General features: G+C 42.8%; 1 protein-coding gene across 1 annotated transcript in view; it reads right to left on the bottom strand.

Annotated features, from left to right (window-relative positions):
• LOC311127735 (potassium/sodium hyperpolarization-activated cyclic nucleotide-gated channel 1-like) overlaps positions 1-25,880 on the bottom strand; it is a gene marked incomplete at both ends in the record, with an annotated part of 218,702 nt that overhangs the window by 73,925 nt on the left and 118,897 nt on the right. The gene's annotated exons all lie outside the window — the stretch shown is intronic.

Below are 25,880 nucleotides of genomic sequence, written 5' to 3'. Positions count from 1 at the left end.
GACTATGCATCTGGTACATTGGTTTGAATCGATAGCATACAGTATTCATACAACTACATTCCTCAGCATTGATTATCAGCATAGTCTCCTGATGATCCTTACTGTTGCTGGAAATGTAAATCAATCAAATGTATTTATAATGCCCTTTTTTTCATCAGCAGTTGTCACAAAGTGCTTATCCACTAAATGCAAGTGCTTATACAGTGTGGAAATTAAAGCTGTAAATGTACAATTGTACTGAAATGTAATCTTGATAATGGATGCTCTGATTTTGAAAAGGAAGAGACTGCAGCGACAGCACTGGTAGGTGGCATACAAGAAAAGACAACTCCGATAAAAGAGAGCATGTTCATCAACCAACCTGCTAAATTCCTCAAAATAAATCAGATCCTGCAGTTCTAGCGTACAGGTTTCAAAGGCTTGCAGGTAGGGAGCTGAGTAATTAACAGACTGGAGGTGGCATACAAGACAGCAGCAGAGAAAGAAAGATCTGGGTAAAGTGCAATAGTTGCAGGCACTACATCAACGGTATAAGACAGCACACTTGAGGTGGCTTCCAAGACAGCGGCAGCAAAAAATATAGTAGGTATTTGTTATAAAGTATAACAGTATGGTGTGTTATGTATGAGACACTGGAGGTGGCAATGGATGTAATAAAGTACAACAGTACGGTGTGATGAAGCCTAGCACACACTGGAGGTGGCACAGCAGGAAAAGAAAGAACATAAAATGTGACACAGGTGATGCATCAACACAAGTTAAAGACAGAGCACTGGAGGTAGCGTTGCAAACAACACCAGTAAAATACAGAACATAGAATGAATGTTATATATAGTACAACGGTGTTTGAGACAGTGGGGGTTGGGAGTGATTAACAGCAATGTTCTAGAGTTGTATGAGTAGTTCTTTCTATGAAGTGTTCTGCTGGAATACTTCCTCAGCACTTTTAGTTCACAGAAAGAGAGAAACAGGAGAGAAAATTGGAGGAGTCAGCAACTCAGGAGGAGCAACTACAAGAGACTGTACCAGGGAGCTGTCACATCCGTCTTCCCAAATTGAGCTTAGGTGCCTTGCCGGGAGTAATAGTGTGCATCCCAGATGGCACCCTATACACCTTCTAGTGCCTATAGAGGCCCATAGGGCTCTGGTCAAAAGTAGTACTATAAGTGAATAGGGAATAGGGTGCAAATTTGGTCGTAGTCACAGAAGTAGGGGCCTGTTTGGTGGCTTGCTAGCCATATTATATGACTCTATTCTCTTTGTTATGTTTTATTTATTTTATAAAATCAACATTGAAGTCTTCAAGGCAAGTGGCTTGCAGGAGGGTGGAATGTATGCAGCTGGGAAGTGGGTTAGCAGCTCAGGAGATATAAAGAATATCCTGACCTGGAGGCTTCTGACATTTTTGACATTTATTTAAGATGAGCAATGTAACAAACAGTTCACTGGGCTCAGGGTTTGGTTGTATGGTTGCAGCCAAAAAAATCAAAAGGGGTCAAAAAGGCAAGCAGTTTGAATAAGATGGACTTGCCTTGAAAGAAAATATTCTGAAGGCTTATTTTTATTTTCCTATACAGTGCATTCGGAAAGTATTCAGACCCCTTGACTTCTTCCACATTTTGTTACGTTACAGCCGTATTCTAAAACTGATTAAATTGCTTTTGTCCCTCATCAATCTACACACAATATCCCATAATGACAAAGCAAAAACTGGATTTTAGAAATGTTTTCAAATTAAATTAAATATCACATTTACATAAGTATTCAGACCCTTTACTCAGTACTTTGTTGAAGCACCTTTGACAGCGATTACAGCCTCGCGTCTTCGTGCGTATGACGCTACAAGCTTGGCACACCTGTATTTGGGGAGTTTCTTACATTCTTCTCTGCAGATCCTGTCAGGTTGGATGGGGAACGTTGCTGCACAGAGATCGGGTTCAAGTCCGGGCTCTGGCTGGGCCACTCAAGGACATTCAGAGACTTGTCCTGAAGCCACTCCTGCGTTGTCTTGGCTGTGTGCTTAGGGTAATTGTCAAGATCTGTGAGGGCCTCTCTGTACTTTGCAGCGTTCATCTTTCCCTCGATCCTGACTAGTTTCCCAGTCCCTGCTGCTGAAAAACAGCCCACAGCATGATGCCTCCACCCCCATGCTTCACTGTAGGGATGGTGCCAGGTTTCCTCCAGATGTGACACTTGGCATTCAGGCCAAATAGTTCAATCTTGGTTTCATCAGACCAGAGAATCTCGTTTCTTATGGTCTGAGATTCCTTTAGGTGCCTTTTGGCAAACTCCGAGCAGGCTGTCATGTGCCTTATACTGAGGAGTAGCTTCCATCTGGCCACTTTACCATAAAGGCCGGATTGGTGGAGCGCTGCAGAGATTGTTGTCCTTCTGGAAGGTTCTCCCATCTCCACAGAGGAACTCTTTAGCTTAGTCAGAGTGACCATCGGGTTCTTGGTCATCTCCCTGACCAAGGCCCTTCTCCCTCTATTGCTCAGTTTGGCTGGGCGGCCAGCTCAAGGAAGAGTCTTAGTGGTTCCAAACTTCTTCCATTTAAGAATGATGGAGGCCACTGTGTTCTTGGGGACATTCAATACTGCAGAAATTTTTTGGTACCCTTCCCCAAATCTGTGCCTCGACACCATCCTGTCTCGGATCTCTACGGACAATTCCTTCGACCTCATGGTTAGATTTTTGCTCTGACATGCACTGTCAACTGTGGGAACTTATATAGACAGGTGTGTACCTTTCCAAATAATGTCTAATCAATTGAATTTACCACAGGTGGACTCCAATCAAGTTGTAGAAACATCTCAAGGATGATCAATGGAAACAGGATGCATCTGAGCTCAATTTCGAGTGTCATAGCACAAGGTCTGAATACTTATGTAAATATGGTATTTCTGTTTTTTATTTTTTATAAATTTGCAAACATTTCTAAAGACCTGTTTTCGCTTTGTCATTATGGGGTACTGTGTGTAGATTGATAAGGATTTGCTTTCATTTAATCAATTTTAGAACAAGGCTGTAACGTAACAAAATGTGGAAAAAGGGAAGGGGTCTGAATACTTTCCGAATGCACTGTATATCCTTACTCTAGTATTCCATATGCTTGTGAAAATTAAACAATACTGAATAAACATTCAATTTCAAAGATTTTACTGAGTTACAGTTCATATAAGTAAATCTGTCAATTGAAATAAATTCATTAGGCCCAAGGCTATAAATTCCTACTGTCAGCGGGCGGTTGGCGTTTGCGTTTAAGACATGATTTGCATCTCTTGTGGGTAGCCCCCATTCAGAGGACCACTATAAGCCCTATAGCCATGAGTTAATTTGAAAGACAATAGCAAGGAGTTTTTCTAATCTCAAATTCGGTCTGCCACCTTCCAGCTAACCATGGCCAGCCAGATGCTGCAAGCTGTTTTTGTTGTTATAAATACCTTACATTTATTGTGATTTTAATTTGATTTGATTTATTTGCCAATTCATAAAATCACAATTCAACCACACATGTGGACACAATGCATTTCAAAACATTGGTACACCTAATAATTTACAGTTTAAGTACATTAATGATATATTGATCGTGCCCAAAAATAGCCTTGATTCTTGTCATTGATTTAATATAGGCTACTATATTTGAGGTAATACAACAGTTCTTTTCTAGCAATAAAGGATTTCGCTTTGTTAAGAGAGGCCACTCCCAAAACCGCCTCACCCACTTGAAGAAAAGTTTGATCACTGTCATTAAGGGTGAAATTGTCTATGGTCATGAAACCAATTTTAGCTTATTAGGCTAATTCATAGCCTAAATTACTAAATTGCATTGCTTCAAACTAAGTTAAAATAAAAGCCACATCCAATGTTGCAACTTGCTTTGTAAATAATTGACATTGCCAGTATTTCAATGAAGCCTGCATTGCTAAACTGTTTGAATCCACAGCCATTTCATTGAGGATGTTAGCCTTTTGAACTGTGACCAATAATAGAGGAGAGTAAACTCAATCTACCCACTTTTTACCCTCCTTTGCCAATGAAATGTTATTTGCATGAAGGTTTTTGATAAAGGCTACAGTCTATGATTCAGACTCTCAATCCTGCCAATAGAGAAAAGGACACTACGTACAGTAGTTGGCAGCACCTCTAAAACCCCACAGAAGAAGCAGAAAAGCTGAAATTCAACAGGAAGTTCCCATAAAACCATTGAACCTAGGTTAGTAGCAAGAAGAATGGCACATTTTGGAAAGAAAACTATTTGGAATTTTGGAAAGAAAACTATTTGGAACTATTTTTGTATTTATCACCACCGAACATTTTGAAATATCTAACAAATAATACACTAGCGGCACCCATTAAATCGATATAGATACAGTTGAAGTTGGAAGTTTACATACACTTAGGTTGGAGTCATTAAAACTAATTTTTCAACCACTCCACACATTTTTTGTTAACAAACTATAGTTTTGGCAAGTCGGTTAGGACATCTACCTTGTGCATAACACAAGTAATTTTACCAACAATTATTTACTGACAGATTATTTCACTTATAATTCACTGTATCACAATTCCAGTGGGTCAGAAGTTTATATACACTAAGTTGACTGTGTCTTTAAACAGCTTGGAAAATTCCAGAAAATGGTGTCATGGCTTTAGAAGATTCTGATCGGCTAATTGACATCATTTGAGTCAATTGGAGGTGTACCTGTGGATGTATTTCAAGGCCTACATTCAAACTCAGTGCCTCTACTCCTGTTTCAACAGCTGAACCCTGGGCTGAATACTGCACCCTACCACACACTTACCATTTATTAATATTCTGTACACACTGAAATCACTTAAATCTACCAGACAAATTAAATAGTTATGTCACTTTAATGCACTACTATTGTACATACTTTCATATAATTATATGCTGCTTCTGCACTGTACCTTATTCCACTTACTATGCACATGGACAAACACATGTCCATACTATATCCCTATAGCCTATTTTCTATCCTTATTTTCTTTTATCTGCATGCCTCTTGAACTTTATTATTTTATTTAGTATTTGTATTATTGTTTGTATGTTATATATTTACAATATCACTTACTTGATTAATATGTCACTTTTGTCGCTATTGCACTGCGAGAATCCTGCAATATGACAATAACATTTGATTTGACTGGATTTGATTTGTCATCACCAGTGGATCCAGGTGACCAGGACCCCTCGCTATCTGATATACTGTAACTTGGGGGTAGAAGCTGTTCAGGGTACTGTTAGTTCCAGACTTGGTGCATCGGTACTGCTTGCTGTGCGGTAGCAGAGAGAACAGTTTATGACTTTGGTGGCTGGAGTCTTTGATCATTTTTAGGGCTTTCCTCTGACACCGCCTGGTATAGAGGTCGTGGATGGTAGGGAGCTCATCCCCAGTGATTTACTGGACCGTACCCACTACCCTCTGTAGCGCCTTGTGGTCGGATACCAAAATGTAGCCATACCAAGCAGTGATGCAGCCAGTCAAAATGCTCTCAATGGTGCAGCTGTATAACTTTTTGAGGATCTGAGGGCCCATGCCAAATATTTTCCCCCTCCTGAGGGGGATGAGGTGTTGACGTGCCCTCTTCACAACTAAGTTCCTTAGTGATGTGGACACAGAGAAACATGGAGCTCTCGACCTGTGCTCAGCTATCCATTTCCCATAGTTCACGATCAGCTCCTTTGTCTTGTTGATGTTGAGGGAAAGGTTGTTGTCCTGGCACCACACTGCTAGGTCTCTGACCCTCTCCCAGTAGGCTGTCTCATCGTCGTCAGTGATCAGGCCTACCACCGTTGTGTCGTCTGCAAACTTAATGATGGTGTTGGAGTCGTGCGCAGCCGTGGGTGAACAGGGAGTACAGGATGGGACTAAGCACGCACCCCTGAGGGGCCCCCGTGTTGAGGGTCAGCGTGGCGGATGTTTTGTTGACTACCCTCACAACCTGGGGGCGGCCCGTCAGGACGTCCAGAATCCAGTTGCAGAGGGATATGTTTAATCCCACGGTCCTTCGTTTATTGATGCGCTTGGAGGGCACAATGGTGTTGAACGCTGAGTTGTAGTCAATGAACAATATTGTCCAGGTGGGAAAGGGCAATAGAGTGGAGCGCAATAGAGATTGCGGCATCTGTGGATCTGTTGGGGTGGTATGTGAATTGGAGTGGGTCCAGGGTGTCTGGGATGATGGTGTTGATGTGAGCGATAACCAGCCTTTCAAAGTGTTTCATGATTACAGATGTGATAATCATTTAGACAGCTTACCTTGGCGTTCTTGGGCATAGGGACTATGGTGGTCTGCTTGAAACATGTACAGTACCAGTCAAAAGTTTGGACACACCTACTCATTCAAGGGTTTTTCTTTATTTTTACTATTTTCTACATTGTAGAATAATAGTGAAGACAACAAAACTAGAAAATAACACATATGGAATCATGTAGTAACCAAAAAAGTGTTAAACAAATCAACATATATTTCATATTTGAGATTCTTCAAAAAGCCACCCTTTGCCTTGATGACAGCTTTGCACACTCTTGGCATTCTCTCAACCAGCTTCACCTGGAATGCTTTTCCAAAAGTTTTGAAGGAGTTCCCACATATGCTGAGCACTTGTTGGCTGCTTTTCCTTCACTCTGCCGTCCGACTCACCCCAAACCATCTAAATTGGGTTGAGGTCGGGGGATTGATGAGGCCAGGTCATCTGATGCAGCACTCCATATCTCTCCATCTTGGTAAAATAGCCCTTACACAGCCTGGAGGTATGTTGGGTCATTGTCCTGTTGAAAAACAAATGATAGTCCCACTAAGCCCAAACCAGATGGGATGGCGTATCGCTGCAGAATGCTGTGGTAGCCATGCTGGTTAAGTGTGCCTTGAATTCTAAATAAATCACAGACAGTGTTACCAGCAAAGCACACCCACACCATAACACCTCCTCCTCCATGCTTTACGGTGGGAACTACAAATGTGGAGATCATCCGTTCACCCATACCGCGTCTCACAAAGACACAGCAGTTGAAACCAAATATCTACAATTTAGAGTCCAGACCAAAGGACACATTTACACCGGTCTAATGTCCATTGCTCGTGTTTCTTGGCCCAAGCAGGTCTCTTCTTCTTATTGGTGTCATTTAGTAGTGGTTTCTTTGCAGCAATTCGACCATGAAGGCCTGATTCACACAGACCCCTCTGAACAGTTGATGTTGAGATGTGTCTGTGACTTGAAGTCTGTGATGCTGCAATTTCTGAGGCTGGTAACTCTAATGAACTTATCCTTTGCAGCAGAGGTAACTCTGGGTCTTCCATTCCTGTGGCGGTCCTCATGAGAGCCAGTTTCATCATAGCGCTTGATGGTTTTAGCGACTGCACTTGAAAAAACTTTCAAAGTTCTTGTCAGTATTGACTGAACCTTATGTCTTAAAGCAATGATGGCCTGTTGTTTCTCTTTGCTTATTTGAGCTGTTCTTGCCATAATATGGACTTGATCTTTCACCAAATAGGGCTATCTTCTGTATACACCCCCCCCCCCCCCCCCCCCCCCTTCCTTGTCACAACACAACTGATTGGCTCAAATGTTTTAAGAAGGAAAGAACTTCCACAAATTAAAGAAGGCACACCTGTTAATTGAAATGCATTCCAGGTGACTACCTCATGAAGCTGGTTGATAGAATGCCAATAGTGTGCAAACCTGTCATCAAGGCAAAGGGTGGCTATTTGAAGAATCTCAAATATAAAATATATTTTGATTTGTTTAACACGTGTATGGTTACTACATGATTCCATATGTGTTATTTCATAGTTTTGATGTCTTCACTATTATTCTACAATGTAAAGAATAGTACAAAAATAAAGAAAAGCCATTGAATGAGTACCTGTGTCCAAACTTTTGACTGGTAGTGTAGGTATTACAGACTGGGTCAGTGAGAGGGTGAAAATGTCAGTGAAGACAATTGCCAGTGTGGCCCTGAGGCCTTGTCAATGTTAACCTGTTTAAAGGTGCTCACATCGGCTATGGAGAGCATGATCACACAGTCGTCTGGAACAGCTGGTGCTCTCAGGCATAGTTCAGTGTTGCTAGCCTCGAAGCGCGCATAGAATGTATCCAGCTTGTCTGGTAGGCTCGCGACACTGGACAGCTTGCGGCTGAGTTTCCCTTTGTAATCCGTGATAGTTTGCAAGCCCTGCCACATCCGACAAGCATCAGAGCCGGTGTAGTAGGATTCGATTTTGGTCCAGTATTGACACTTTGCCTGTTTGATGTTTTATCGGAGGGTGTAACGGGATGTCTTATAAGCGTCCGGATTAGTGTCCCGCTCATTGAAAGCGGCAGCTCTAGCCTTAGCTCAGTACGGATGTTGCCTGTAATCCATGGCTTCTGGTTGGGATATGTACATATGGTCACTGTGGGTCACATTTCTCTTTTGTTTTATGATTATCTTAGTGACAGAACTTAGGCCATCATGATTGATGGAGTTAAGTCTGAATTTCTTGAAGTACATAAAGGTGTTCCGCAGGGGTTGATACTAGGACCTGTTCTTTTCACTATTTATATAAATGCTATTGGTCAATCTGTTAAAATGTTTTAATTTAATCTATATGTGGATGATAATATTATGTACGCAATTGCTCCGACTGTTGACCTGGCTGTGACAAGGCTACAGTTGTGCAGGAAGCCGTTACTGATTTAAAACTTGTGCTTAATACAAGCAAAACTAAAAACATGTTGTTTTCAAGTTCTTGTAAGATTGTCTCAGATGGTATTTGGATTGACAATGATTTACAGTTTAAAAAACATACGAATGAGCTTGGTAGCTCTTTCCTGCAGTCAATGACCAAAAACACCCTCTTTGGCCTCATGGTTGGAATGTTATTAATATTTTTCATAATTTCATAATTAATATCTACTTTTTATTAGATTATTTTTAAAAACCAGACGAAAATCTGGTGTTTCTATGTCAAACAGTTTTGTTATATTTCAGTCTTCTTTCAGATATAGAGTTGAAATGTATTCAATTGAGTTTGCATCCCAATATTACACTTTATATACATCACAGAACACTGAAATATAACACAACTGTTTGATATAGAAACACCAGATTTTCGTCGGGTTTTTAGAAATAATCTTTATTAATGAATAACATTCTAAAAAAAAAATGAATAACATTCTATCCATGAGGCCAAAGAGGGTGGTTTTGGTCATTGAAAGGGCTACGGTGTCATGGTAATTAACAATGCTAGCTATATTATATATTATTACTAGGAACAAAATGTGACACTCTGAACCCACTCTACATGTAATGAGATTTGATGGATGTATAAACTGTCAGATGTTATGAATCTTTGATAGCTTTCAGTCAAATAGAGGACTCTTCCTCAGTTCAGAAAGTATCCTCTACTGACTGTCTACTTCCCAAATGGGACCCTATTCCAAATATAGTGCACTACTTTTCACTAGGATTCATAGGGCTCGGGTCAAAAGTAGTGCACAATATAGGGAATAGGGTGCCCTTTGGGGCACAACCACTGAGTAATGACACATGGGTAGTCCTGATGGCTAAAGCCACATAACAATAGATTATCTGAAATCCTGCGATCCGGAGTTAAAAATTCTGAAATTGTTTACACAACAAACCCTATTTTCATATCACACTAATCCAGTCAGAGAGAGAGCCACAATGAGCTCACAGATGGCATGGAGTTTCTGCCATCCATGGCTAAGCGTAACAACACAATCCCTTCGTTCGAAACTCAAAATAGAGTGAACTGTCTGTTCTTGCACGCTCAGCATTGTCGGAAATATACTGTAGAATCTGGGCAAGAGCGAAGGGACACATTTTTTTATTCTTCAATGTTTTATTAAATCGAAGCGGGGGGGATTTGTAATGTTTTTAATTTGGCTTACAATGTTATCTCTATTTTTTTCCCCCAGAGTATTACAAAGTGCAGAGTTTCATCTTTTACAAAGGTATCGGAAAATCCTAGGGAAATACCCTTCTAAGCACTAAGAGTGTGCGTCCGAAATGGCACCCTATTCCCTATAAAGTGCACTACTTTTGACCAGGGCCTTGGTCCAAAGTAGCGCACTATATCGGGAATATGGTGCGATTTCGAATGCAAGCTAAGTGTCTCTGACAACAGTATAGTTAATCCTCACATAATAATTCCTTTCACTACCTTGGAGGTGTTGGAAAGGTAAAATGAATTTACAAAGAAATTCAGTTATGTTGCATACTTTGATAAAGGATGTGGATTTGTTTGGCAATGCAGGCAAAAAAGCGATGTGGATTTGTTTGGCAACACATTTCCACAGGCAGAAAAGCATAGTCAAGGTATAGTTGGTGATCAGTAACAAACATGTGAGAAGAGAACAGAGTCTGAACACTGTTTGATTAATATACACATTCCAATCGAAAACTGTAGCTATTGAACATGACTTAAGATGGAGATGGATAACACTGATGGGATACAAAGGATGAATAGAGAATGAGAGAGAGGAAGAGAGAGAGAAGAGGGGAGAGAGAGAGGAGAGAGAAATAGAGGAGGAGAGTGAGGGAGAGAGAAAGAGAGATCAGGATCGAGAGAGAGAGATCGAGATCAAGTGAGCGAGACAGAGAGAGACAGAAATTGAGCTCAAGAGAGAGAGGGAGAGAGGGAGAGATAGATTGAGAGAGAGAGAGTTCTGTGTGTTGGAGTTGAGTGATGCCCTAGGCAGGGCAGGGTGGAGGGATTGTTGGAGAGATGGAGAAAGGGATATGCAAGGGCTAGCCAGCCTTCTGCGGAGTCATTCATCTGCAATTTGACGTTTATTGTCATGAGTCTTGTCCTGGAGACAGAACTGAGCGATTTCCCTTTAGATAGGCCAGCTGCAAAGTAAAAACTGGCTAACTTTTTGAGGATCAGGGGACCCATGCCAAATCTTTTCAGTCTCCTGAGGGGGAAAAGGTGTTGTCGTGCCCTCTTCACGAGTGTCTTGGTGTGCTTGGACCATGATAGTTTGTTGGTGATGTGGACACCAAGGAACTTGAAACTCTCGACCCGCTCCACTACTGCCCCGTTGATGTTAATGGGGTTCTGTTCGGCCCTCCTTTTCCTGTAGTCCACAATCAGCTCCTTTGTCTTGCTCACATTGAGGGAGAGGTTGTTGTCCTGGCACCACACTGCCAGGTCTCTGACCTCCTCCCTATAGGCTGTCTTATCGTTGTCGGTGATCAGGCCTACCACTGTCGTGTCGTCAGCAAACTTAATGATGGTGTTGGAGTCGTGCTTGGCCACGCAGTCGTGGGTGAACAGGGAGTACAGGAGGGGACTAAGCACGGACCCCTGAGGGGCCCCAGTGTTGAGGATAAGCGTGGCAGATGTGTTGTTGCCTACCCTAACCACCTGGGGGCGGCCAGTCAGGAAGTCCAGGATCCAGTTGCAAAGGGAGGTGTTAGCTTAGTGATGAGCTTTGAGGGCACTATGGAATTGAACGCTGAGCTGTAGTCAATGAACAGCATTCTCACGTAGGTGTTCCCTTTGTCCAGGTGGGAAAGGGCAGTGTGGAGTGCGATTGAGATTGCGTCATCTGTGTACCTGTTGGGGCGGTATGCGAATTGGAGTGGGTCTATGTTTTCCGGGATGATGGTGTTGATGTTAGTCATGACCAGCCTTTCAAAGCAATTTATAGCTACCGACGTGAGTGCAACGGGGCGGTAGTCATTTAAGCAGGTTACGTTCGCTTTCATGGGCACAGGGACTATGGTGATCTGCTTAAAACATGTTGGTATTACAGACTCGGTCAGGGAGAGGTTGAAAATGTCAGTGAAGACACTTGCCAGTTGGTCCGCGCATGTTCTGAGTACACGTCCTGGTAATCCGTCTGGCCCCGCGGCATTGTGAATGTTGACCTGTTTAAAGGTCTTGCTCACATCAGCTATGGAAAGCGTGATCACATAGTTGTCCAGAACAGCTGGTGCTCTCATGCATGCTTCAGTGTTGCTTGCCTCGAAGCGAGCATAGAAGTGATTTAGCTCGTCTGGTAGGCTCGCGTCACTGGGCAGCTCGCGGCTGGGTTTCCCTTTGTAGTCCATAATAGTTTGCAAGCCCTGCCACATCCGACCAGCATCAGAGCCGGTGTAGTATGATTCAATCTTAGTCCTGTATTGACACTTTGCCTGTTTGATGGTTTGTCTGTGCAGAGCTGGATTTCTTATAAGCTTCCGGATTAGTGTCCCTGTCCTTGACAGCAGCCTTTAGCCTTTAGCTCGGTGTGGATGTTGCCTGTAATCCATGGCTTCTGGTTGGGATATGTACACACGGTCACTGTGGGGATGACGTCGTCAATACACTTATTGATGAAGCTGGTGACTGAGGTGGCATACTCCTCAACGCCATTGGATGAAACCCGGAACATATTCCAGTCTGTGCTAGCAAAACAGTACTGTAGTGTAGCATCCGCGTCATCTGACCACTTCCGTATTGAGCGAGTCACTGGTACTTCCTGCTTTAGTTTTTGCTTGTAAGCAGGAATCAGGAGGATAGAAATATGGTCAGATTTGCCAAATGGAGGGCAAGGGAGAGCTTTGTATGCGTCTCTGTGTGTGAAGTAAAGGTTGTCTATAGTTTTTTTTCCCTCCGGTTGCACATGTGACATGCTGGTAGAAATGAGGTAAAACTGATTTAAGTTTGCCTGCATTAAAGAGGCCGGCCACTAGCAGCGCCACTTCTGGATGAGCATTTTCTTGTTTGCTTATGGCCTTATACAGCTCGTTGAGTATGGTCTTAGTGCCAGCATTGGTTTGTGGTGGTAAATAGACGGCTACGAATAATATAGATGAAAACTCTCTAGGTAGATAGTGTGGTCTACAGCTTATCATGTGGTACTCTACCTCAGGAGAGCAATAGTTAGTGACTTCTTTAATATTAGACATCGCGCACCAGATGTTACTGACAAATAGACACACAATCCCACCCTTCGTCTTACCAGACATAGCTCTTCTGTCCTGCCGATGCATGGAAAACCCAGCCAGCTCTGTATTATCCGTGTCGTTGTTCAGCCACGACTCGGTGAAACATAAAATATTACAGTTTTTAATGTCTCGTTGGTAGGATAGTCTCGAACGGAGATCATCCAGTTTATTTTCCAGTAATTGCACATTGGCAAATAGAACGGATGGTAGAGGCGGGTTACCCACTCGACAACGAATTCTCACAAGGCACCACGATCTTTGCCCCCAGTATTTCCGTCTTTTTTTCACGCGAATGATGGGGATTTGGGCCTGGTCTCGGAGAAGCAGTATATCCTTCGCATCGGACTCATTAAATAAAAAATATTCGTAAAGTTCGAGGTGAGTAATCGCTGTTCTGATATCCAGAAGCTCTTTTCGGTCATAAGAAACGGTAGCAGCAACATTATGTACAAAATAAGTTACAAACAATGTGAAAAAACTAACAAAATAGCACAGTTGGTTAGGAGCCTGTAAAACAACAGCCATCCCCTCCGGCGCCATTATCTACATACTCTTAGAGTAGGTTTACCCCATTAATATACTTGGTAATGTAAACATGTTTTTTCATGTAAGACATCATCAGATTAAGCCTAGTCCTGGACTAAAAAGCAAGATCAATGGAAAATCTCCAGCCACAATTGTTTATAGTCCCGGGGCCTGTTGCACAAAAGTAGAATTAAGACATCCGGGATAAATGACTCAGCTGAGCTCAATGAAGCCAAAACATGTGCGTCCAGGCTTAATTGGTTGCACAAAGACCAAGCCAGGATGAGCAGACACGGATTCATTAAGCCAGGTGAAACCAATCCTGGATAGGTGCGCGCTCACGGCTCACTCAAATAGACCCCGCCACAGATCACAGATTAACTGATTTACCATGGCAACTAGAGCCGCGTACTTTTCCCCGTCGGAAGCACAAATCCTCATGGAGGCATACGAGGAGGTAAAAGATATAATTAAGAAGAAAGGCAACACCGCCACAGTGATAAAGCAAAGAGAAAAAGCGTGGCAAAGTATTGCAGACCGCCTGAATGCGTAAGTAGTGCACAATTACACACTCACCGCTCCGCTGAAACATCACAATTACAATTCAAATATTTAATTCACATCTCCAAAAATGCAGTTGTACTGTAATTATGAAACGGTTAAATTTTTAATTGAAATGCACTGCAGATATGAGTGAAATTGTGTAAAGTAACTCCATCACACTGTATAAAGCTATGATAAATGTTTTGATATTTTTACTGAAAACAAGACAAAAATACCAAGTAATTTTTTGCAGTGTGACTCCATTAAATGTGTGTGTGTGTGTGTGTGTGTGTGTGTGTGTGTAGATTAAACATGAACGGGCCAAAACGGACATGGCAGCAGGTCAAAATCAAATACAAGAACATTCTGCAGAATGGTATGGTCCCTGACTAATATTTAACAAAGCACAAGCATATATTGTACCCAGAAGGTGCCTGCTCACACATTGTCTGTACTGTTTTAGCAGTGAAAAAGAATACCCACAGACAAGGCACGGGTGGTGGGTCACCAAAGGCTGACCTTACCCCAGCAGAGGACATGGCCTTGGAGCTAAATAAAGGCAGGCCCGTCTTAGAGGGGATCCCTGGGGGGAAAGAGACGAGCATAGGTTCCTCCCAAGATGCCACCCGCTTCATTCAAGGTATGTCCTTCCATCTCTACATGGGATACAACCACATTCATATTGAATCAATTTGGACTGTCTGACTTTGGTTTACCTATTGCCTTGCAGTGTCTGGCAGCACTGTGTTCCTGTTAGAGCCACCAGCACAAGCACCAGACGATGCTGATCCAGTGAGTACTCCATCAAAGGCATACTGTAGGCCTGGCATGTCTTGTCTACTAGCTTCAATATGAATCCGATTAAATGTGATAGGGTGAAGGCCCCAGTGCAGCAGCAACAGCACATGATGGAGACGATGATGAGGAGGAGACCATCTCTCTGGATTCCAGAAGGCATGAGGTATCATGTTAAGACTGTGAAAGTACTATTTACTCTACAATGGTGAGGAGTCCTCATCAAAATCAAAAAATCTAATTTCTTTTACAGGACCCAGATGCTATACAGTGGGAAAACCAGCCTGGCAACATAGTGCGTATTAATAAAAGGACACCACATCCTGCCAAATTCCAGCTGCGCTAATTGTATTGTGTTCACAGAGCTCACAAGCTATCAGAAAGTTGTATGGCAACCACCTCCGGCGCCAAATAGAACTGGCAGACATAGACATTCAGTACAAGAAGAAAAAGATGGAAAATCTTGCACTGGAGTCCGAAATAAAAAAGAGGACAATTAGGAAACTGGACCTTGAAATAAAAAAACTTGAGAGGGAGGTGAGATATGCCTTCAATGTACACTGTATGCTAACTGTAACACAAATGTATTAATCATTATTTTTCTTTCCTCCCCCAGCTCCAAGAAGATGACACAGCTCAAAATAAAAATTAGGTATATTCTCGTAAAGTCAAGTGAGCCATGACATATGAGCTCTTATTGTGAGCACACAGGACGGTGGCATCTTTCTAAGGTTTTTTTTATTTTCCCAGCAATCAGTACAACCAAGTCATCGTTATAAGGCATCGCCCTCTTTTGCCCACCCCCCCAGCACCAGGTGTGGCCACTAGCCTATATGAAGGCCCAAAATTGTGTGTTCCTTTCTGCTCTGACAATGGCATGCCCATTCGTGCGAGATGTGGTGGATGAAGAAGCACTTGTGCTGAGGAGAGCCTTCAGGCGAGAAAGGGTCTTCAGGGACCGGTTGGACCCACTGGCCTTCCCTGATGACCATCTATATGAAAGATACAGGTTTTCTGCAGATGGCATCAGGTATCTATGCAGACTACTGGGTCCCAGGATTAAGCACCGCACTGCACGGAGCCATGCACTGAGTGTGGAGCAAATGGTTTGTGTGGCCTTGCGCTTTTTTGCTAGTGGAGCCTTCCTGTACTCAGTGGGGGATGCAGAACAGCTGAACAAGGCCACAATTTGCCGCACAATAAGGAGTGTGTGTCTGGCTATCAAAGCATTAGCAGATGTCTTCATCTCCTTCCCTGGCCACAGAAGACTCTGTGACATCAAAGAGGAGTTCTATAGGATTGCAGGTAAGAGGATCTACAAATTACAGGACAACTGTTAACACATAGTAGGATACTCATTACTTTGTGTGACAGGTTTCCCCAATGTCATTGGTGCAGTGGACTGCACACACATAAGGATAAAAGCCCCCTCAGGTGCCCATGAGGCCGATTTTGTGAATAGGAAATCCTTTCACAGCATTAATGTTCAGGTGAACATAACTTTTTGATATTGTCCATTGACGAACACTCTGCATTGCCAGTGATGTGCATTGATTGGTGTAATATTCCTCATCTTATGATTTCAGATGGTCTGCAATGCTGACTGTGTGATCAGCAATGTTGTGGCAAAATGGCCTGGCTCAGTCCATGACTCCAGAATCTTTCGGGCCTCTGAAATCTATCAGTGCCTATCACAAGGTAAGCCACACAACCCCTATTTATAACCATCATGGCTGTGTCAAGAATATCACTGTGTTTATGAGGTAGTAATGATGAGATTTTGTGTTGACAGGTGAATTCTCTGGTGTGTTGCTGGGAGACAGGGGGTATGGCTGCCAGCCTTTTCTCCTGACACCTTTCACAGACCCCCAGGAAGCACAGCAGGCCTACAACCATGCCCATGCCAGGACCAGGGCCAGAGTTGAAATGACCTTTGGCCTCCTGAAGGCACGCTTTCACTGCCTTCACAAATTAAGGGTCAGCCCTGTTAGGGCATGTGATATTACTGTGGCTTGTACTGTCCTCCACAATGTGGCCTGCCTGAGGAAGGAGAGGGCCCCCAGAGTGCCACCAGCCATGGACTGGGACAATCCGGCAATCTTCCCTGATGACGACAGTGGTCGGCTGCTGAGGGACCAATATGTGTTGAATTATTTTAGTTAGTATGTGTGCTTTCAATTTTGGTTAAATATGTCCTGCGGTGGCAGAGGAATTTGGGTTTTTTTGGGTTCGTTTTTTTACGAATTTGGCCTCTTATGATGTTTGTGCGGTATACTGTGTGTAATACAAGGCTGCAGGGAGGCTACTGCATCCATTCATTTGTCTGTTCAGTTGATGTGTATGGATTTGTCCTGCATTTATTTTAGTGTGCAGACATGCAGGGTGTGTTATATACAGACCTTTGAATGTGTATGTATCATTTTGTATAATATGCTTGGATTCTGTGCTTTCCATCTTGTAGAGTCACTGTGACTTCAGTTTCGAAAGGAGCTGATGGTTTACCTGCTTTGTTTTGTCCTTATTCAATAAAGGAACATAATGTTACACATTGTGTTTTTATATTCATATGGAATGTGTATTTGTTTATATGACAGAGTACTAGGGCCACACTGAAGAAAAAGGATAAAGTCATAAATTTATGAGGCTGGTTCTTTCTGCAGAAAAGCTACATATTGTTTTTACAGTTTTGATACTTATGACAATGTGATACTTAATATTCTGGCACATCAGCATGTCTTTGTTTATGAAACCATACTGAAGTACAATTTCACGAAATGCCCCACATCTGTCATTTTAACAACTGTCCTCCTTTAAAACAACTGGTTACAATATTATGACTTGTGTTTTTTTCCCCTCTGTGGCCCTAATATTCTATCATTTTATATATAGCCTTATAGTCTATGGGAAACTGTAAATTATCTAATGATAGCAACATCATCTAAAAATCATTTTTTATCCAAAATCATTGAAATTAATGATCACAAACGTTTAAATAATGACAGTGGGTCTAGTTATATGTGATAACAATGTATAGTGAGCAGTGAAATAACTATTGGTTTCCATTTGTGGTGACTGCTGACTGACATTAGGGATGAGATTAAATAGATCCTGGAATTTAGCCTGGTCTGGAGCAGGCTAGCTCCACAGAATAAATCTCCATGGTAATTTATACCATAACATATCCTCCTGCCCCCTATCCATCTTTAGTGCAACCGGATTACGGATCAATTGAGCCAGGATCACCAAGATATCCTGGCTTAATCCCTTATCCTAGTTTTGTGCAACAGGCCCCAGGACTAGGTGTAATCTGTGTCCCGACTTTGTTGTTGTTTGAACTGCAGACTGACAAGAACCAATGGGTATATATAAAGATTAGGAACATTGAACAGATTCCCAGATGGCAGATTGCATGTGTGTCTTACATGAAAAAACATGTTTACATTACCAAGTACATTAATAGGGTTTGAATCCTAATCAACCCATCCAATGGGAATACATCTGTTGTTGAAGTATGGTAGATCAATAAAGCAACAGAACTTTGCAGTAGTCAAGCTGCTTATGCTGAAAAGCATTAGTGCATAGGTCAAATTAGCTTGGTTATTTCCTGTCTTTTTCGGCATCAGACAAAGCTAATATTTCACTTAAAACATAGTTGTTTCTATTAATTTCCAGGGTTTTTCCCGGAAGGTCTGATAATAGCACATATCCTGCCACCAAACATTATTACTGTGCACTATAACGATTTGAAATGTCATAAAACAACATGGCTGTCAATGGCAGAGTGGTTCCTTTTCAAAATGGTACAGCTCCTTAATAGTTTAAACTAGACCAACTGTAAACAGATCTTACAATTACATAACTTGTTTATGAACTATATAATGTTTTATATATGCATACATTTGGGGAACCCTGATACACAGTAAAGTTAGTTCAGACAGTACAACCGGGAGAGGTAGGTGAGGCCAAATGTAATGATAGATGTATAGCAGAAGAGGTGGGAAAGCGAGCCGAAGGGCAGGGGTGATAGTCATTTAGACAGCTTACCTTGGTGTTCTTGGGCACAGGGACTATGGTGGTGTGCTTGAAACATGTAGGTATTACAGACTGGATCAGGGAGAGGGTGAAAATGTCAGTGAAGACACTTGCCAGTGTGGTCCTGCGGCCTTGTGAATGTTAACCTATTTAAAGGTGCTCACATCAGCTACGGAGAGCATGATCACACAGTCATCCAGAACAGCTGGTGATCTCATGCATAGTTCAGTGTTGCTAGCCTCGAAGCGTGCATAGGAGGTATCTATCTCGTCTGGTAGGCTCGTGTCACTGGACAGCTTGTGGCTGGGTTTCCCTTTGTAATCCGTGATAGTTTGCAAGCCCTGCCATATCCACAAGCTTCAGAGGTGGCGTAGTAGGATCCGATTTTGGTTGTGTATTGACACTTTGCCTGTTTGATGGTTCATCGGAGGGTGTAGAAGGATTTCTTATAAGCGTCCGGATTAGTGTCCCGCTCATTGAAAGCGGCAGCTCTAGCATTTAGCTCAGTGCGGATGTTGCCTGTAATTCTTGGCTTTTGGTTGGGATATGTACATATGGTCACTTTACCTTTTGTTTCCTGATTATCTTAGTGACAGAACTGAATTTCTTGAAGTACATAAAGGTGTTCCGCAGGGGTCGATACTAGGACCTGTTCTTTTCACTATTTATATACATGCTATTGGTCAATCTGTTAAAATGTTTTTAATTTCATCTACAGTATATGCAGAGGATACTATTATGTACGCAATTGCACCGACTACTGACCTGGCTGTGACAAGGCCGGAAGCCCTTACTGATTTAAAACCTGTGCTTAAGACAGGCAAAACTAAATACATGTTGTTTTCAAGTTCTTGTAAGATTGTCTCAGATGGTATTTGGATTGACAATGATTTACATTTTTAAAAACATACTAATGAGCTTGGTGTCAGTACTCAGTGTGACACTGACCCCACTATACATATAATGAGATTTGATGGATGTGTAAACTGTCAGATGTTATTAATCGTTGATAGCTTTCAGTCAAATGGAGGACTCTTCCTAAGCATCCTCTACTGACTGCCTACGTCCCAAATGGCACCCTATTCCCAACATAGTGCACTACTTTTGACCCGAGCCCCTGGTGAAATATAGTGCACTATATAGGGAATAGGGTGCCATTTGGGATGTAGACAGTCAGTAGAGGATGCTTTCTGTACTTAGGAAGAGTCCTCCATTTGACTGAAAGCTATCAAAGATTAATAACATCTGACAGTTTATACATCCATCAAATCTCATTATATGTAGAGTGGGGTCAGTGTCACACTGAGTACTGACACATGGATAGTCCTGATGGCTAGAGCCACAATAGATCTCGATCTCTTTTGTGTATCTGCCTCCCAGAGGAAGCGGGCGCTTTGAGTTCTCAACTTGTGGTGTGCTTTGCTATCTGGAGCAGAGTGCCGCTAAAAGGGGTGATCAGTGGGGTAGTGTTGAGTGTAGCGGTGGATCAAATGAAAATAAACATTCCTAGTGTTTGTGACGCCTGCCGTTTGGTGAGACATAGACCAGGTGGCAATGGTGGGACTGACAATACCCTGTCTGTCTTGTTGAGCTTTGACACAGAGTTTCTACCTGATAATGTCAGGTTAGATTTGCTATTCTGTGAGGGTCTATGTTCCGAACCCGCTTTGGTGCTTTAGGTGCCAAGGATTCGGACACATTGCAGCAGTATGCAGAAGGGAGATCCCGCAATGTGAGAAATGAGCAGGAGGGCATAGTCAGAGGGAGTGTACAGTTGGGATAGAGAAAGCAATGTGTGTCAACTGTGGGGGTGCCCATGCAGCTGGGGATCCAAAGTGCCCTGTGAGAGAAAGACAGGTTGAGATTGCCAGAGTTCAAGTGTGGCAGAATGTTTCCTATGCTGAGGCAGTGAAGAGAGTAGAGGATAGCCCAAGGGTGAGTGAGTCGACTGGGAGGCCCCCAGTGAGTAGGTCTGAAGAGAGAGAGCCAGAGAGGATGAGTTTTAGTATTGTTGGATTTCTTGCATTTATAGCCATGGTGATCAACTGCACTACACTGATGGAGGGAAAATCAGGGGAGGACGGTGAGGGGAGGACAGCTCATAATAATGGATGGAACGGAGCCAATGGAATGGCATAAAACACATGAAAACCATGTGTTTGATGCATTTGATACCATTCCACTAGTTCCGCTCCAGCCATTACCACGAGCCCGTCCTCCCCAATTGCAGCAGCAGAGAAATATTTGGGTGTGAGAGGTTTTAGTGCAGAAGATCTACAGGAAGTTTTGAGAGAAGGGGTTCCATCCTCCCAGGCTGACAGCCTGGTGTAGAATTGTTTAGGGCCAAGTAGTGGGATGGGGTGGTGGGTTATTGTGGATAATGTATAGGTGCAGGGTTAGATGGTGATGCAAAATAAAAATTTTCCATTCCCTTTTTCCCTTTTTGGGGGGGAACAAAATGTGCAATCCGCACTCCGACCTGCGAAAGGCAGCAATATGCAACACAGCTTCTAGTCTGCCGGAAAGCCACACAAAGAAGACGAAGGTACACTGTTTCGAAGTTAGCTGCTTAGCGATTTTGACTCCTGCCTCGGAGCTGCAGTATCAAACGTATGATTACTACTAAAACGTAAGATTACTACTAACAAGCTATTATGTTAAGGTAGGAATTTTCTAAGGTAAAAAGTTGTTGCTTTGTTTGTTGAAACTGTCTCTGGGCAGTGACGGTTGTGAACGTTAGCTAATGTTAGCTGGGTAATGTTGGTTAAAGCAGATTAAAGGAGGTTAGCTAGCTAATAGACCTTGCTTGGTTGCCTTTATGTGCAGATCACTCTATGCATCGTTCTGTTTGTGTCTAGCTAACAACGTTAAACATTGAACATACTGGTAAAAGCTAGCCACATAGCTAGCTAACGTTAGCTACGTTAGCTCGATAGGTTAGCTAACGTTTGAACATTGATAGCTAGCTAGCGAACTATTTCATAAACTATAATTATACGCCCCCATTCCCTTTTTTATCTACGTTAATGTTGTAGCTACTTGTACTTTTACACCTTTTTCTCCCCAATTGCGTGATATGCAATTGGTAGTTAGTCTTGTCCCATCTCTGCAACTCCCGTACGGACTCGGAAGAGACGAAGGTCGAGAGCCATGCGTCTTCCGAAACATGACCCTGACAAGCCGCACTGCATCTTGACACACATATTGGTGCCAGCCGCACCAATATGTTGGAGGAAACACTGTACAACTGCGACCAAGGTCAGCTTGCAGGCGCCCGGCCCACCACAAGGAGAGCGCGATGGGACAAGGACCTCCCAGCTGGCCAAACCCTCCCCTAACCACGTTGGGCTAATTGTGCGCCACCTCATGGGTCTCCCGGTCACGGCCGGCTGTGACACAGCCTGGGATCTAACCTGGGGCTGTAGTGAGGCCTCAAGACTGCTGTACCACTCAAGAGGCCAACATTAGCTAGTTAAGTTAGCAAATGGTGCCATTGAATCGCCGATATTAGCGGACACTACCTTTTAGCTGTAAAATTATCTAAATATCTAAGTTAGCTAACGTTAGGTCTAAGACAAAAAAAATTGCCAAGTTATCTTGTTACCTGGCTAGCTAGCTACAGACTTGCAACACTAGGCAACGCAACACTGTTAACTAGCTACATTCCTCTTGCTAGTAGCCTCTTCGCTCTGTTAGACCTGTACACATTTGTGTAACGTACAGGTCTCCCGGAGCGAAGAGGCTATCCTGTTAGCTGGTGTTACCAACAATATTTTTTTCCTGTCAGCGAACACATCTAGGTCTAGGTCCTAAATGTTATGACGTTAGCTACCTAGCCAGCTATTTAGCCTGCTAGCTATTTATGACTGTGCCAGAAATACTAATATCTGGCTATACATTGCTTTGACCTAGCTAGTTAACTAGCTAGTTGTATAATGCCAGCTGAGTTGACTTCCTATTTTAAAAGGCCTTGATGAGTAGAATAACTATCTAGCTAGTTCATTAATGAACGTTAGTATTTGAAACCATCCAGTCCTATGATTAAATGTCTATCATGTACAAAGCGCTATTTGTTTCAACACATTTTCTAGATTGATATGCACCTGTAATCCGCCAACACATTTGAAAGTAGTACAACCCCAATCAAAGTAAGTACAGAATAACATATTTTTTTTTACATTTACTATTTTCTCAGTATTGTAATAACATGATGTTCTACTGGAAACCTACCTTTATCTATGTACATGGGTGTGTGTAATAATGTGTACATCTCCCTCCAATGCGTCAACCCCAGGTGCGAGCCCGCTTTTAGAAGATTCTGGAGGAGGTGACCCGCTTCACCCCTTGCTACATTCCTAATTACTGATTGGTTTGTTAATTGTTTGTAGATAGTGTTAGTGTATGGTTGATTTACAGTTTTGTGTGTGTGTGTGTGTGTGTGTAGATGGATGCATTCAGACACAGCGATCAGCTTGTTGGGGGCGAATTGGGAGCACAGTGCTGTAGCGGTGAGACAGAGGACATGACAACAGAGAGGGCTTCGTCTTGAGTCCTATATTACGAATCAGGTTTGAGGAGTTTGCGAGGTAACTTTGATCAACTCTGGGTTCAACTTTTCCTGGAAACCCAACGTTGAATTTCAATGAATTCTACATTGGGCAGAAATTAGCGTTTGAATCAGGATGCATTTTTATCTTGTGCGCATGATTCGGGTGATAGAAATCTGAACGCAATACCAGCGCTTTGAAAAGTTGTTGTATTTATACTTTCCTGTGGATATATTGTCTCACATTCCTACCTGCAAAAGGACCAACCACACGAACAACCAGAAAATACGTTCAAATATCATTTTATTCAACATTCTGGCTTGTAGAGGTCATGAGAGGAAACTTTCCTAATTCAAACGCTCATTTCTGCCCGACGTAGAATTCAATGCAATTCAATGTCGGATTTTCAGCCAAGGTTCAACTCTGAATAACTTGTTCTATGAAAGTGGCTCACCTTTTAGCTAGGTACATTTCTATGGCAATGAATCCTTCAAAACTAACCTGCTCAGGGACAGGCTAACTAAGGGCTAACTCTATTTATCCTGAATGAAGTGTCTGAGCCACGAGTTGAGGAGCAATAAAATCAGATAGCCTCCCTCTCGCAAAGATTGAGTGATCATCCCCTTCATTTGAGGAAGACTACTGATTCAATATTCTATTAATCAAATGTTTTTTGTGTGTGTGTGTAAAAAAATTGTAATGTTAAAATACCTATCACATTACACATTTAGTAAGGACAGCATTTGCTTTCCAAACTGTACGTTTATTGCACAATTGTATTTGATTGTATTTTGATATTTGCAAAAGGCAAATTGACAGCCGCAACCAACCATAGACATACACTGAGCATACAAAATATTAAGAAAACCTGCTCTTTCCATGACATAGACTGACCAGATGAATCCAGGTGAAAGCTATGAACCCTTATTGATGTCACTTGTTAAATCCACTTCAATCAGTGTAGATGAAGGGGAGGAGACAGGTTAAAGAAGGATTTCTAAGCCTTGAGACAATTGAGACATGGCTTGTGTATGTGTGGCATTCAGAGGGTGAATGGGCAAGACAAAATATTTAAGTGCCTGTGAACGGGATATGGTAGTAGGTGCCAGGAGCACCGGCTTGTGTTAAGAGATGCAACGCTGCTGGGTTTTTCATGCTCAACAGTTTCCTGTGTGTATCAAGAATGGTCCACCACCCAAAGGACATCCAGCCAACTTGACACAACTGTGGGAAGCATCCCTGTGGAACGCTTTTGACACCTTGTAGAGTACATGCCCCGACCAATTGATGCTGTTCTGAGGGCAGAAGGGGGCGGTGCAACTCAATATTAGGAAGGTGTTCCTAATGTTTGTTATACTCAATGTATAATCCATAGACGGCAATTCCCATTCATGTCGAGACTGGCAGACATTGCTAGTGTACCCATACATTTAACAGTCAAATTGCCAGGGTTAGAGGTTCAAAAACCCTTCTATGGATTATGCACTACATTACCAAAAGTATGTGGACATCTGCTCGTCAAACACCTCATTCCAAAATCATGCGCATTAATATGGAGTTGGTCCACCCTTTGCTGCTATAACAACCTCCACTCTTCTGGGAAGGCTTTCCAATAGATGTTGGAACATTGCTGCGGGGACTTGCTTCAATTCAGCCATAACAGCATTAGTGAGGTTGGGCACTGATGTTGGGCATTAGGCCTGGCTCGCAGTCGGTGTTCCAATTCATCCCAAAGGTGTTCGATGGGGTTTAGGTCAGGGCTCTGTGCAGGCCAGTCAAGTTCTTCCACACCGATCTCAACAAACCATTTCTGTATGGGCCTTGCTTTGTGCACGGGGGCTTTGTGCACAGGGGCATTGTCATGCTGAAACAGGAAAGGGCCTTCCCCAAACTGCTGCCACAAAGTTGGAAGCACAGAATCATCTAGAATGTCATTGTATGCTGTAGCATTAAGATTTCCCTTCACTAGAACTAAGGGGCCTAGCCTGAACTATGAAAAACAGCCCCAGACCAGTATTCCTTCTCCACCAAACTTTACAGTTGGCACTTTGCATTGAGGCAGGTAGTCTTCTCATGGCATCCGCCAAACCTAGATTCCGTCGGACTGCCAGATGGTGAAGCGTGATTCATCACGCCAGAGAACGCGTTTCCACTGCTCCAGAGTCCAATGGCAGCGAGCTTTACATCACTCCAGCCGACGCTTGGCATTGCGCATGACGGTGATCTTAGGCTTGTGTGTGGCTGCTCGGCCATGGAAACCCATTTCATGAAGCTCCCGACAAACAGTTATTGTGCTGATGTTGCTTCCAGAGGTAGTTTGGAAGTGTTGCTTCCAGAGGCAGTGTTGCATCCGAGGACAGACAATTTTTATACCCTACGCGCTTCAGCACTCGCCGGTCCCATTATGTGAGCTTTTGTGGCCTAACACTTCACGGCTGAGCCGTTGTTGCTCCTAGACGTTTCCACTTCA

Source organism: Coregonus lavaretus, assembly GCF_964263955.1.
Source record: "Coregonus lavaretus genome assembly, chromosome: 4".
NCBI classification, from domain to species: Eukaryota; Metazoa; Chordata; class Actinopteri; order Salmoniformes; family Salmonidae; genus Coregonus; species Coregonus lavaretus.
Note: the sequence above shows the minus strand (reverse complement) of the source record. Positions and strands in the feature narration are given on the sequence as shown.